A 16202-nucleotide genomic window follows, 5' to 3' on the forward strand; every position below is an offset into this window, starting at 1 on the left:
CAAGAGCACTTAATATTTTTCCAATTATTTAAGTCTGACTTTATTTGTGTGGAAACTTTTTTGTAATTTTGTTCATATAATTCCTGACTTGAGGATTTAAAATATAAAACAATAAATTTCCATTTCAAGAAAACCTGAAAAAGAAAGTTTGTATAATAAATACTACAGCACATTGTGTTCAGGACTGTCCATCTTTGCTGCCTTTAAGACTTTCTTTTGTTCTCTACTGTGCACTTTTTATTCTTTTCCCTCACTTCCTCCTTCCCTCCTCTAAGAAGACTATATGCACAATACACATATATACAAATACATATATACCTACACTTAGAAATCTATAAAGATTATACACATATAGATACTTATGCATCTATGTAAGGCCATATTATACTTGTCTGTCATCTATTTCTCTGAAGGTAGATATCTTCCTTCATAGGCCTAAGTCTCTGCATATTTTTCTAACTCTACCACCTCAACATTTCCTACACAATAGATATTCTAAACTTAGGCTATTTAGTCTCTAAATAGTCTACCAGCTTTCCTCTCCTGTTTAATTCCTGTGTCAGTTCTTCCTCTCACACCTCATTTGTGCAAGATAATTACTCTTTTTACCTTTTCCTACAGAGTTTTGCTTTTTAAGTTATATCATATTCAGCTTTACTCCAATCTTTCTTTCAAACTACCCAATTACTAATTATAATCTTAGACAAATGGTTTGCATTTCCATATATAAAGAATAAACAATTTGTCCTTATTAAATCACATGTATTTAATCAACATTCCATGTTGATGTTTCTCTTGGATCTTGTATGTAAAATTTCCAATTAAGTTCAATGAAATCCTGAAAATCTGTCAAATCATTTAATATTTTTTTTTTACTTCAGCTTTATACTCAATTTTGCTGGAAATATTTTTGACTGCCATCCCAGTTCTTTTGTTCTTCAATATATAGTGTTCCAATACCTGTGGTCTTATAATGTAGGCTGCTTCTAGGTCACACAAGATTTAATTGTGGCTCTGCTAAATTTGAATTTTGCTGTGATGTTCCTGTAGGTTTTCCTCATAAGATTTCTTTCAGCTGGTGATCAGTGGATTTTTTTTCTATTTTTACTCTCCTCTCTTGTGTTAACACATTGGGACAATTTGTTTTATTATTTATTGTATTATTGTACCAAGATTCCTTTTTTGATCATAACTTTCCGGTAGTCCAATTATTCTTAGGTTTTTTCTTTTTAATCTGTTCTCCAGATCAATTGTTTTTATGAGGTTTTAACTTTTTTTTTTTTTTTTTTTTTTACTAAAGTGAAATAAATGAGAAAAAAAGAAATGGCTCAATATAGAATGTGGTATACCCATCAGAGATGATAGTTGTGTTGATCTTGCTTAAATGTTTTTCCTTTTTTCAAGGAAGGTTTATAGGATCGTAGGTTCAGAACTGGAAGAGACTTCAGATGCCATTGACCCTTCCCCCTCATTTATAGAGATAGGAAACTGAGAAATTGTCTGGGTCATAAAACTTGTAGGGATGCAAGACAGGATTTGTATTCAGGTCTTCCTAACTCCAAAAACATCTCCATTCCAAATATTCATGGGCTAGTTGCACCTGACCTTCTGAGCTCATATTAGTCTACTCAGCTACAGTCAGACATACTGTACCATGACTCCAACACAGTGATATCATTTTGGTCCCCTTTAAGAATAAGGTCAACAATCAAGTCCAAAAACAGCTGTCTATCCCCTGGGCCATTTAAGACTTTAATAAGGTGAAAAGGGAGGTACAAAGACATGTTAAAGAGGTTTATTGTATAAAAACAAAACATTTTTTCATACATATAAAAACAGACACAAAACATACACACCAACATATACTTTAAAACATTGATTTTTAAAATGATTTTAAAAATGAATCAAGGACAGAAGGAAGGGAGCTCCAGATGATCAATGGGAATAGGGACAAAGAAAGGACTAATGAAAGTGCTTAAGAAGCTTTGAGAAAATTTGAGTGTCAGCTGCAGGAATGAGCGGCATTAGAACTTACTCCACAATTGGGTCTAAGGTAAATATTAGGAGAGTATTAGATAAGATAAAAACTGTCCTCATGGAGCTTACAGTCAAAAAGCCCATTCTATAATCAGACTCGAATTGTTAGGAAATTGTTTTTTTTCTTTTCTTTATACTGAAATTAACCCTAGACATCCCTCTCTGGGACCAAGCCTAAAAGTGAAATTCTTCTTCCATATGGTAGGCCTTCAGATGCACCAGAAGGCCAGCCTTCCCTCCTCATTCTCTTCTGAGTAACACCCTCAATTCCTTACACATGGTATCCAGACCTCTTTAATCCAATACTGCAATATTTCAGTATCCCTTCCAACAGCAGCCGATGCCAAGAGCCCACCACAATACCAGAGGAGGGCTGTCTGGTTGGAGGAGAAGGCCCTGCACTACCCACAGAGTGCTGGTAAATTGTCACCAATCCCCTCTGCAAATGCACCTGGCACTTTTGATTTAACCCACATTCAGCATTTTCCTCTGTCACTTTCTCAAGTCTAGACAATCAACAAAACAACAAACAGAGCCCCGATCTGTCATATTCTCCAATGCCCAATGTGAGTAAGCGCTCACACTGAAAATTTAGCAGTTGACTTTCAGGAGCTGATCCACATTTCTGGTCCATCACCTTCTCCTTAAGTCTTTGTCTCCATCCAGAGGCACTGTGGGAGAGAAGATAGAAAGTCAGCCTGGGTGACTGGCAGTGAATTCAAATCCCATCTCTGACACATGCTCTCCACAGAGCTACTCTTGATGCTTGACCACACACCACCCCATCTCAAGATGCCATGAAGGAACTCTTTAAAATCACAGATCCTGACCAAAATAAAAATGTTTGCATTAGATTTTTTTGAGCATCACATCACTGCAGAAACATATATTATGACTAATGCGGATATGTTTAACATGAATGCATATGTATAACCTATATCAGATTGCTTAGCATTTTGCAGATATGGCGGAAGGAGGAAAAAATGGAGAAAAATTTGGAACTCAAAATCTTATTAAGAAATCAATGTTTTAACCAATATATCTTGAAAATGATTTACACATATAACCTATATCTGACTGTTTGCTGCCTTGGAGAAGGGGGAGGTAAGATGCGGAGGGAGAAAAATCTTGGAACTGAAAATCACACAAAACTGACTGTTGAAAACTATCTTTACATGGTCATTGGACAAATAAAATACTTTTGACAAAAAAGTTAATGTTGAAAACTATCTTTATATGTAATTGGAAAAAATAAAATACTATTTACAATAAAAAAGAAACGTTGTCATGCTGCATTAGAAAGTATATGAATCTCAAAGGAGGCCAAAAAAAAAGCATGGGCTGCTTATTCACAGGATTTAGAGCAATTATAATATGACTGAGGGTCAGAGAGGGGAATATCTCTTTTTAATAATAATAGCTTTTTATTTTTCAAAATATATACAAAGATACATTTCAACATTCACCCTTGCAAAACCTTGTGTTCCAAATTTTTCTCCCTCTTTCCCTTCTTCATATCCTCCCCTAGACAGAAAGTAATCCAAATATAGGTAAACATGTTCAATTCTTTCTAAACATATCTCCGCATTTATCATGTTACATAAGAAAAATCAGATCAAAAGAGGGGGAAATGAGAGAAAAACAAACAAAATACTCTGTGATCCACATTCAGTCCCCTTAATGAGAGGGAAATATCTTGCCCAAGGACACACAGGGAGTAAGTCAGAGGTAAAGAAATGAAACACAAGTCTTACCAGAAATCCAGAATCCTTTCTCTACCATGCAGTGGGCTGTGCCCGGAATAGGCAGGACGGAGCAGAGAAACCCCACAGCAGGACCCAGGGTATGTCCAAGCCAAGGTCCGGATCACTTTGAGGATGGAAGTTTACATTTAAATCAAGGTGGGGAGGGGCAACTGGGATTGAAAAAAAGAGGATCTTTCTAAAGCTGGAAGGACTGAGAGAAATAGCTTAATTGTGTAATGAAAGGTAGAGGTATGAAGGGAGCCAGCAAGAGAGGGCAGCTAGATGGCGCCATAGTGCACAGAGTACCAAGCCTGGAGACTCCGCTACCCGAGTTCAAATCTTCAGACACTTCCTAGCTGTGTGATCCTGAGCAGATCACTTAATTCTGTTTGCTTCAATTTCCCCATCTGTAAAACGGGCTGGAGAAAGAAATAATAAGCCAGCCCAGTATCTTGACTAAGAAAATACTAAATGGGTCAAAGACTAGAACATGACTGAAAAACTGACTGAAAAGAAAGAAATTATCTAGACCTTAAATCTAGATTTAGAAGAGACCCCATAAACTACATCACTCAGCCTCTTCATTTTACAGATGAGGGAAACTGAAGTCCAGAATGGCTAAATGACTCGCTGAAAGTCACACAGAGAATAAGTATAAGTTCAAAGTTTTGATCCTCTGGCTTTAGATTCTTGCTCCAACTTTCAAGAGTGGGGCTGAAAGAGCCTGCAGGACACTTCTGACATTGTGAAATTTGGATTTTATGTCATCACAACCAAGAAGACAAGGAGGCAGTAATTGTTTCTGATAGCTTCATGGGGATAGCTGGCCCCTCAGTTCTTCAAAGCCAGGATAAAGAAGATAGTAGACAAAATCCAGGAGACCAGAACCCTTGGGCTGATGTTCCAGAATGACTCTACTCTGACACTGTTCAGGCTGTGTGGTGGAAAGGAAGGAAAGCAAGAAAAAAAAATGATAATCCACAGATAAAAATAACAGAAAAGGGCAGTTCTAAGGATGCTTGAGTGGCTTGTTCTTGCCCGTCCTTGCTTGCATTTCCCTGTAATCTGAGGGTCCCATCAGAAGCTACCTTAGGTCTTGGATATAGAAAACACCTAAGTATTCTGAGTGAGGATGGCTGTCATCATATCAGAAATGCTATGTCAATGACAGCATCTTCTGAGTCTAGTGAATGTACCTGGATCAGAGGTCACAGTACTCAGACACTGGAATCCCACCCAACCCCAGTCACATTTCCTATGGGTTCATAAGTCTTGCTCAGGACCAGACTTTTTGGGGGATGATACGTATGCCAATTTCCCCCCAACCCAGAACAGATCACCCACATGTCCTAGAAGGCAGAGGTGTCAAACATAGTCTATGCACTGAGGATGGCCCACAACACTCCTGAGTGTGGCTATAACCACATTAGTTCTATCAAACTGTGTATACCTTCTGATTCAGCAGTGTCTCTACTGGGCTTATATCCCAAAAAGATTTTAAAGAAGAGAAAGGGACCTGTGTGTGCAAGAATGTTTGTGGCATATCCCTGTTTGTAGTGGCCAGAAACTGGAAACTCAGTAGATACTCATCAATTGGAGAACAGCTGAATAAATTATGGTATATGAATATTATGGATTATTATTGTTCTGTAAGAAATGATCAGGAGGATGATTTCAGAGAGGCCTGAAGAAACCTACATGAACTGATGCTGAGTGAAATGAGCAGAACCAGGAGATCATTATACGTGGCAACAACAAAATTATATAATGATCAATTCTGATGGACGTGGCTCTTTCCAACAATGGGATGATTCAGGCCAGTTCCAATGGGTCTTGTGATGAAGAGAGTCATCTACTCCCAGAGAAAGGACTGTGGGAACTGAGTGTGGACCACAACATAATTTTTTCACCTTTTTTGTTGTTTGATGGTTTTTTGTTTTCTTCCTCGTTTTTCCCCTTTTTGATCCGATTTTTTCAAGTAGCATGATAAACATAGAAACATGTTTACAAGAATTACACATGTTTTATATATTGGATTACTTGCCATCTAGGGAAGGGAGTGGGAGAAATGGAAAAATTTGGAACAAAAAATTTTATAAGGGTGAATGTTAAAAACTATACATGTGTTTTGAAAATAAATAAATATATATATATATATTTAAAATGTAGTTCCTATGTGATTTTAATGTGCTAAAGTGTTCATTTAAAAATATATATATAAACATACACAGTTTTCCAAGTCAATGCGTGGCCTGCAGAGTTTTTCATGTATAATTTAGTGGCCCCTGCTTCTGTTTCAGTTTGATATCACTGGTACAGGATGCAAGTTCTAACTCTGATGCTTCCAAGCATCAGAGCAAGCAACAGAACCTCTTTGAGCCGCAGTTTATCCATCTGAAGCAGGGAGTGATAATATGTGTACTATCTACGTTCCAGAGCTATTGGGAAGAAAGTTCTTTATAAATATCAAAACTCTAAAGAAATGAGACTTATAGTCATCATCCTGATCACTGTAAATTCCAAGGTTGTCTGTGTGTGCCCTGGGCTCCCTTTGCAAATGTCTTGCCTACAAGGCTGCCTCACCCCCCTCAGCCAGGCCCAGGTGCGGAGACCACCTCAGCTGCTCTGCGTTTCATGTTAGAAAGAGCTCCAGCTTGCCAGATGTGGTGACATCTGCCAAATACTCATTAATCTCCCAGATGTGATAGTGGAGGAGTCAGTGCCTTTTCCTCTGACTGATTTCATTATTTTTTAGACTCACATTTCAAGAGTGCTTTCAACAGTTTACAAAGCACCTTCATCAGAGTAACCCAGGGAGGTAAGTCACATGAGTTTCATCCTTCCCCCCTCCCATAAAAACAATCATCACTGATCACATTTAAGTAGACAAAGAGCTTTCTTTGAGTAAATTCTACATCTACAACTGTATGATCTTCTGAGCATCTTTGGGACATAAGAAGTTCAAGGATTATTATTCTCATTTTACAGATGAAGAAACAGAGGCTTGAGGGGGGTAAATCACATTAGTTAGGAAGTAGAAAAGTGAAGATGCAATCCCATGTTTCCATGCTTCATGCCCTTTGTACTCAGCATGGCAACATGGACTTGGAGTCAGAAGGCCTGTGTTCTACTCTCAGTTCAGACATTCCTTGCTGTGACTATGGGTATGCAATTTAACTGAGCTCTCACAGCCTTAGTCCATTTGTCTTCGTAAATCAGGCTAATAAAATTTGTGCTGTCCACATCAAAAGTATCTTGGCCATGGGCACTTAGTAAGTAAGCTGAAGGCTTGAACTCAGGTACCTTAAATCTACTAAGAACTGCTCTATGTAGAGTACACTGGTAAATATTTAACAACTGCCTCTCTAGATTAAAAAAAAAAGATTACCTTTAACATGCTTTTAAATTTAATATGCCTCATTAACATTTAATTCATACTTTCTCATGTCTAGACAATCAACAAAGCAATAAATCAAGCCATGAATTGTAGCATTTGTCAATTCTAAAGGGGTAAATATTTGTTCACACTGAAATTTTAACAATCATTTCTCCAGAACTAATTCAAGTTAACTCCAACGTTTTCTGATAGACAAAGAAGACCTCTTTTCTAAGTTCATTTCATTTAGTATCTAAATGTCAGATTTACTTACTTAATGTAAGGCCTACCCGAAGGAGAGATTACTATCTAGGGCAGTGGTATCTCACTCAAATAAAATCAGATCCCTGATGGTACATATTTATTTAGAAAATCACAAATTATCATTATGTATGTTGCTTGCTTGCATTTATTTATTTTTACCCCTCAATCAAACCAACCCATACCTTTATTTAAGGACATAAAATTACATGTAATCTGGTTGACTATACTGGAGAGTTTTATAGATTTGGAGTGTGACATTTCTAGTCTAGAGCATCACCACTGACAAGAATATGCAGATAAAGGATACACAATCATCTTTCAATTATTGGTATTAATGTGAAAGGCACCTTCCTGCCTCAACATCCAGTGGAATGTAAGCTCCTTGAAGAGATACTGTTTCAGTATTGTCTTCCCATCACCAAAACTTAGTATGTTGTCTTGTACATAGTACATGAGGAATAAGTGTTTATTGGGTTGGTTGTTAAAATAATAAATAATCCCACAAAGTTTTCTAGTTGGCTTTTGAATGTTTTACACAAAATAACTGAATCATCAAGTTTCTGAACTTAAAGTAATCTTATAATACAGATTTTTGGAATATAGAGTGTTAGAAATATAAAAGATCTTAAAATATAGAATATTGAAGTAGAGGAGAATATTAATATGTGGAATGTTAGTTCTGTAAGGAATTTTAGAAGATAGAACATTAATGTTAAGAACTTTAATACTACAAACCTTTCATTGGAAAGTTCTGTTACACAGGCTCTGTTTACACTTTGATGAACACTATTTCTTTGACTTGTTGCCCTACTGAGATAGTTTGGAAATGTAAGTTTCTGAGGATCCTCTTTAAGAGTTGTCAACAACCTCCTTTACAAGTACACAGGTTCACAAGGCTCAACAAAGACCCCATATTCAAGGCAATTGAAAATGATGTACAAGCTACAGTTAGGTACAACTGGAATTTGTTCCTTTACCTGGATACCCCCCTTCTCTCTGGGTCAGTTTTCAGGTTTCTGTCAGCTCTCATCGCCTACTACAATTGTCAAGTGATCTCAGTTGTTGCTCCTTCTGTCTTTTACAATCCCAATTAATCCTCACCAGGTGATAGTATGCATCTCCTTGCTGGCCCCCATTTCCTGGCCTTCTATTTCCTACAACTCTCCCCCTCTGCCCCATCAGAAGGTAGCCTTTTTATTGTTAGATCCTTTGCCCTTCTATACTTTTCTACTATTCTCCTCAATTTCAAGAGGTAGTGTTTGCTGCCATGGGGAATATCTCACCAACACCAATTCACTCAACATGACTCAGAATCAAAATCCAGGTACTTGAAGGTTATTTCAGAGGGCATCCAAAGAGCACATTGATATAATGCTTTGAGGTTTGCCAAGGTATGGGCTGTACTAAACAGCTTGTGAAGCTAAAGTCTTTTCACTCTATTATCTCATTAGAGCTTCATGACAACCCTGTGAGATAGGTACTGCTATTATCCTCATTTTTCAGATGTAGAGAATTTAGGTAATTTTCCCAGGGTAATCAAGCTACTTCTTGTCTAAGACAAAATTCAAGCTCAAGTATTCATGATTCCAGCCTTAGTTCTCTATCCATTTCTCAACCAAACCAGCCCACACCTGAGCTGGAACCTCAGGTGCAGAATAATAACAATATCTAGACTTGCACAGTACTTTATATTTGAAAGATCTCCATGGGCCATCTAGTACCACCTATACCTGAGCAAGAATCCCCTCTATAGCATCCCCAGATGAACATGCATAAAAATAATAATAATAGCTTACATTGATGTCTCATTTGATTTTTGCAAAAACAATCCTGCAAAGCAATTGGATAATTTTTACTTATCATTCCCTTGCTATATAGATGGTGAAAGCAAAGATGGGGAAGCAAAGAATCTTACTCAATGTCACATAAGTGAAGGAGCCAGAAACCAAGCAGTCATCTCTAACTTGGAGTACAATTTACTTTCTGATGCACCATGCTACAGTATTCTTCAGTCATAGAGCCTCTGCAAAAAGTCCTCCAAGGAAGAGAGTTTTCTATGGCCCATTTTGTTTTTGCAAAATCTCTAATTAGTGGAAAACTCTTTGGATCTGGCCAGTGTCTGCCTATCTACATTTTCCACTGTTAGGTCCTAGCTCTGCCTTCTAAGACCAAGAAGTTATCTTATTCCTCTTCCGAGCCCCCAGATACTTAAATATAGTGCGAATGTCATTTTTAAGTCTTCCCTCTTCTCCAGGTTAAATATCTTTGAATCTTCCAACCCATGCTCATTCAACCCACTTCCACTCCATCCTGGTTGCCTTCCTACGAATGTTTTACCAATGCCTTTCCTAAAACAGGAAGCCCGTGGCTGAAGAAAGTTTTCCACTATGAGTCCCTCTCATCCGTCTCCTCTTCCAAACCCGAAAGGCTCATAAAATCTTGGAATCTGATAGCTGGGAGGGATTTCAGACGTCGTCTGGCGCAATCCCCACCCGAGGGAGAATTTCCTCTCCAGCAGTCCCAATAAGTGATCAATCATCCAGCCTCTTTGAAAACCTCCAGGAAAGCAATGGCCACTGGCTTGCAGTGGGACAGCGCTACTTGTTAGCAAGCTTTCCCCTGATGCCTGGGTGACTCGGACCCCTTCCTCTCTCTGGATTTGTGTCTTCTTCTGTTAAAATCACGGCGTCGGAGTGTTTAAGTGGTGGGTCCTAGGGTCCCCTCCAGCTCTAAGGGCTGCGGTTCTGCGCCCCTCTCCTCACCCCGCCCTCACCCGCAGAGGCCCGGCTTTGGCCAAGCTGAGGGTTAGCACCTTGGCTGCCCGCCACGCAGGTAGCGGAGAAGGCCCCGGCGCGCGAGGCAGCGCAGCCCCCAGGGCCGTCCCCGAGTGACAGCCAACCCCCGGCTCCTTCCAAGAGACGAGCTTTGACAAACACTCACTGGGAAATAATACAGTGGCAAAATAATTCGGCGTCGGACACACTTACCAGAGCATAAAGCGTCTGAGAAGGAGACAACATCTTGTGCCATCGATCTTCCTTAAATCCCCAAGCTGTGACAAAGTGAAGAGCAAAATGATGATGAATGATCGGCCACATTTAGCGGGTACCTGTGTGTGCTCTTTAATGAGGCCCCGAGAAAGGCGCGCTAATGAAAAGCCTGATACCTACCCTCCAAAAGGGGTGGGGGCGGGGGGAGCTTATTGGAAACAAGTCTTTATTACCCATTGGCACTTGGTTTTCACAAAGCATCTAAAGAAAGGGCAGATTTTGAGGTAAATTAAAATCGGCAACGGCGGGGTCAGCCGGTAGCCAGGCCAGGCCACGAGAGACACGTGTGCGGCTCCTGCCGCGGGGGCTGACGGGCCCCACCCCCGCCTCGGTTTGGTTCGAATCCACCAACCATCATTTATTTCACTGCCTCATTTGAATATGATGAATACCGTAGTCCTCTATTGTTCACAACAACCAAATAATTGTAGATCCACGGGCTTCAGGGCCATTAATCACATCTTTCCCTCTACCAATCCACTATAAACATGACATTGAACAATAAAGTACATTAACCTCTGCTTGGGAAAAAACTTTGCTTATTTAAACACCACAAGGTTATTTGTTCTCATTCCATCGCAGGTCTCTTCCACGCCGGGAGGGAGACTTCCTTTCTTCTCGCTGCAGTGGAGGCAGGTGTGGAGGGCTGCACCAGCTGGGTCAGATTCTCCTCCGGGACGGGCGGCAAAGGAAGCCTTATAAATGGAGGGGGCCTCGTGTGCCTCTGACTATCTGCATCTCCGGGAGCGTGGGGGAGCCCCCGGGGCCCACCCCAGGCGTACGTCTGTCGGTATTTATCTGCCTGTCCGTATCTCTGTGAGTGTATGCGCGCGTGCCCGTAAGGTGGGTCCCGTGTGTGTCAGTATCCGAATGGATTCGAAAAGTGTTCCTCGGAGTAGAGGCGCTCCCAGTAGGACTTGTGGATGTGTCTGTAACTACCTACGTCCTTGTGTAGGTATTCTCAATCTATGTGATAAAGGAAAAAAGAGTGGGGGTGACCCCTGAAAAGCGGCCCGGGGTTCGAGAGCGTTAAAGAACTGGAAAGAAAGCGCCTGTGTATTTGTGTGGGTGCCCACTGAGTAACCAGAGCGGGGACTAGGCTTTGCCCTTATGTCCCCGAGGGAGAGTTCTCTCCTGTGTCTCCGGGGAGCCTAACTGCTGGACGCAGATGAGCACAGTGGCTGGGCTGGGCCCCCTGCGGTAGAGCTAGAGCTCCTCGAGGCCAGAGCTTTCATGTTTATTGCCTAGCGCGGCGCCCAGCACAGTCACCATTTGATAGACGGTGGCTCATTTGAGTCAAACTGAATGAGGGTGGTGGCTACTAGGCCGAGGGAATGCAGGACTCAAAGAAAGGCGTCCAGAGATGCGTTTTTAAGCCCGCCCACCAGTCGGGGCAGCGTCTTCTGAGCTCCCTGAATTCATTTTACTCATTCAAAAAAGTTTGTATCAAATTTGCAGCGCGTACAAAGCAATGGAGACACCATATTGTAGCTCAAACAGACTACAGCATATTTCCAATTAATGCCTATGCTTATGAAGTTGTATAAGGAAATATATAATCAGAAAAGAAAGAGCAAAGGATGGATAAACAGCTGCAAGAGTACCTATGAAAAATTAAGACCTAAACTGTAGGGGTTCTTAGCCTATGATACTAATCTATGATTTCAAAACTTGTATTTTTAAATAATATTTTGAGAGATCATAAAGGAGGAAAAGGGTTAGGGTTAGGACATGTGTTTGTGGCGGCCCATTAGTGGCAAGAAACTGGAAACTGAGTGGATGGAAACTGGGAATGACTGAATAAGTTATGAATGACTGTTGTGGAATATCATTGTTCTGTAAGAAACGACCAGCAGGATGATGTCAGAGATTTAGATGAACTGATGCTGAATGAAATGAAAAGAACCAGGAGAACATCGTACATGGCTCTTTCCAACAATGAGATGATTCAAACCAGTTCCACTGGTCTTGTGATGAAGAGAGCCATCTACACCCAGAGAGAGACTGTGGGAACTGAGTGTGGATCACAATATAGCATTTCCATTCTTTTTGTTATTTTCTGGTTTTTTGGGGTTTTCTCATTTTTTTTCCTTTTTTTGTCCTGATCTTTCTTGTAAAGCATGATAATTGTATAGAAATATGTATAGAAGCATATGTTTAATATATGTTGGATTACTTATCTGGGGAGGGGATGGGAGGAAGAGAAGAAAAAAATTTGGAACACAAAGTTTTGCAAGAGTGAATATCGAAAAAAATCTATGCATATGTTTTGAAAATAAAAACTTTAATAATAATAAATATTTTGAGTACTGTATTTCAATACAATTGGTTCCCTTTGTAATGCTAGGCATTTTATTTTATTCATTTAAAACATTTTTGAGAAAGGGACCAGCCTGTCAAAAGGGATCATTATATGAAAAAAAATTAAGAATCCCTGCTCTAAAAACACTGAGTGACTCCTCTGAGAAGAAGCTATGGAAAAACATGGGCAAAAATTACACAGGTTGAGGAAAGGATGGGTTGTAATCTGCTCTGATGAAGGGCTTGGTGAGACCATACATTTAATGTGTACACAAGACACTGTTCAAGGATGAGTGTAGGAAGAGGGGGAGAGGAAAAAGAGTGTCATAAGACATGTCCTAAGTTCATAAACGCAGATGAGTAAATAAAACCATTTTGTGGAGGAAGACTATGTCAATACCTAGAGAGATTTAAAAATAGAATAATAGTGTAAGTAAGGCTTGAAGGTAAGCTCCGGATTCTAAGAAGCAGAGAATAGGAGGCAGTACATTCTGGAAAAAGAGCATATACCACAGGCAGATGAACAGAGATGGAATTTGGAATGGGAAACTTTTCCTTTAAGTATAACTCTTTCTCCTACATCTTTCCTGGGGTCATTTCCTCCTTCCCCAGAATTTCACTTTCCCCAGTAGAAGACGGCATCATAATTCACACCATGGGCACAACACACAGAGCAGACATGAAGCATCCTGTAGGAAACCAGCAGGGAGCAAGGGCAGGAAACTGGAGGCAGTGGCCTCCCAGGCTCCTTGACCGGCTTCTCTCTTTGAATGGGGACTTCTTTCTGAAATGCTTCAGGTCAAAGGATCCCACTTTATAAAGCATGTAGAGTGATCTTGGAGGAAAGAAAATGAAAATTTCACATGTCTCAATTGCTGTTATCCAAATTGCTTTCATAAAATGACTAGTCTGTAAGGGGAATAAAAGTCCTTTCCAAACTTGTGAACTCTGTAAGGCTGGAACATGCTGATTGGTGTCCTATAGACAAGTTAGACTGGAAAATATTCAACAGGAAGAGCAATGGATTTGGATTTAGAGCAGACTGAGCAGCAGGACTGAAATTGGCTGGATCCTCAAATCACAGAAATAAGAGTGGAAGAGGAACAGAGACAGGAGAACAACTAAAAAGTCTAATCCCCTCTATTCATAGGTGAGGAAACTGAGGTGCAAAGAAAGCTAATAGCTCGTCAAAAGTCATAGAAGTAATAAGTATTTAGCATAGTGCATGAGGATTAGTTCAAGAAACCAGCATCATTCCCCTGGAGAAGAGAAGACAATGGAGGGCGTGATTTTCCTCTTCCTGCTCTAGAAGGAAGGCCACGTGGAAGAGAGATTAGGCTTGTTCTGCTTGGCTCGGGCGAGTAGATTTGGGAACAATGGGTGGCAGCTTTAGAAAAGAAACTTTTTTGACGTAAAGAAAAAAATCTACCTTGAAAAAAATCACCTTTATAGCTATTCAAGAATATAATAGGATGCCTTGGAAAATAAAACTAAAGTCTTTGTCAGTGAAGGTTTTCAAAGCCTGGATGATCCATTTGGGAGTACTTGTAAAGCAGATGCTTACTCAGGTATAGGTGGGATCCATGTTGCTTCCAATATGGAGATTCTGCAATTGGTGATTCTAGGTCAAGGAATTGCTAGAAGTCCATTTTGGCTAGAACAAAATATAACTCACATTTATGTAGCCCTTTAAAGTTTTTCAAGTGCTTTTAAAATATCACATTTGATCCTCACAACAATCCTGGGAAGTAAGATATCATTATTATCCCCATTTTAAAATGAGGAAACAGGTTAAATACTGGTCCAGGGTCACAGCTACTAAAGTACTATGGTTGGATTTTTAACACAGCTCTTCTTAGCTGCCTCTATTAATAAAATATAAGAAGGGAAATAATATATAATAAATTTGTAAAAGAAAGTTAAAACCAGAGTGTAGGATCTTCAATGGTCAAGTAATTTTTATTTGATCCCAGAGAGATTAGGGAATAATGGAAAGGGAATTTGATCAGAATTACTCCTCAAGAAGATTATTTTGATAGCTGTGTGGAGGATGAATTGGAGAGGGGAGATCTTAGAAGATCGACCAATTAAGCAACTATAGTAGAGTCCAGGTAAGAGGTGAGAGAAATTATGGAGATAGAATCCAAAATATAACTAAGGAGTGGTATGATTTAGTGAGAGCAAAGATGTTAGAAGACCAACATTCAATTCCTGGTCCTTCTGTTTACCAGCTTTGTGATTTTAAGGAAGCCACCTGCAAAGTCTATTTTTCAATTTCCTCATCTATAAAAAAGGATGAAGACATTTATGTTATTTGACTCATAAGGTTATAAATGCAAGCATGTAAATTATCAAATGTTATATAAATGGAAATTATTTTAATTTGTAAGTTCTTTATGAAGAACTGAAAACTTAATGTTCCAGTTATGTTTTGAGCAGGGAAGGCGGGGCAGTAGAACTAGCCCCCAACCTGTAGACATTATGGCCTTATTAATGCAGGCTAAATTGCATTGCATTTCTTGGTTGCCATGTTAAAGAGGAGGGAGAGAGGGAAAAGAGAGGGGGGAAAGGGAAAAGGGGAGGGAGAGGGAGAGGGAGCACAAGCATTTATTAAGCATTTACTATGGGATAGGTCCTGAGCAGAATGATCATGGATGGGATCTCTCAACAAATGTCAGTCCCCTCCAGGGATTCACCAAGCAGAACAGGAAACCCCAGCTGCAAACCCCAAGCAAGGCTGCTGAGAAAGTAGGACAGAAAGGAGAGTGAATTCAGCTTTTGACTCATATTGAGATGATGGTCCAGTGAAAATCCCAAGTATTTTCCCACAGAAACTGTTTCCTAGGCACACATCCTCCATTCTATATGTGTGCCTTTCATTTTTTGACCCTATATCCAGGACTTTTCATTTAGCTCTCCTTAATTTCACCTAGTTGATATCTCTTTGCATTCAGGTTGTCATCTAAATTGTTACCTATTTCTCCTCATTTCCTATCATTTGTAAAAGTTAATACTTATGCATCTTTGCCTTTATTCATGACATCATAAAATTGTTAAAGAGCAGAAGGCCTGGGACAATCCACTTAAATAGATCCTTCCATATTTATATTGACCTATTTATCACTATTATTAGATTATGGTGATTCAATCAATTATGAATGAATCCAGCCTAGTTCATGTCTCTCCCTGTTGCTCAAACAGATAGCATGAGATATTTTGCTTAATGTTTCGTTGAAATCAAAATATACAATGACTATGATATTCCAATTCATAAGGATCTTGTTTCAAACTCTGCCCTTCACACTTAGTCACTGTGTGAGCATGAACAAGTTACTTAATTTTCAGTTTTCTCATATGTAAAATGGGATTGATATCTGTTCTTTCAGTGCTGTATGATTGTTGTAAGGGTCAAATGAATTTGTATTTACA

The 16202-nt window shown here is 39.6% G+C and overlaps 1 long non-coding RNA gene across 1 annotated transcript; it reads right to left on the reverse strand.

The window, feature by feature from the left end:
* Window positions 1-1780: 1780 nt before the first annotated feature.
* LOC127550586 (uncharacterized) lies at window positions 1781-4196 on the reverse strand. Its single transcript, XR_007950889.1, has 2 exons — window positions 3792-4196; window positions 1781-2708 (listed from the first exon to the last, which is right to left on the reverse strand). It is a non-coding gene; the product is annotated as an uncharacterized LOC127550586 (long non-coding RNA).
* Between the last annotated feature and the right edge of the window lie 12006 nt (window positions 4197-16202).

This window comes from Antechinus flavipes, chromosome 2, assembly GCF_016432865.1.
Source record: "Antechinus flavipes isolate AdamAnt ecotype Samford, QLD, Australia chromosome 2, AdamAnt_v2, whole genome shotgun sequence".
NCBI classification, from domain to species: Eukaryota; Metazoa; Chordata; class Mammalia; order Dasyuromorphia; family Dasyuridae; genus Antechinus; species Antechinus flavipes.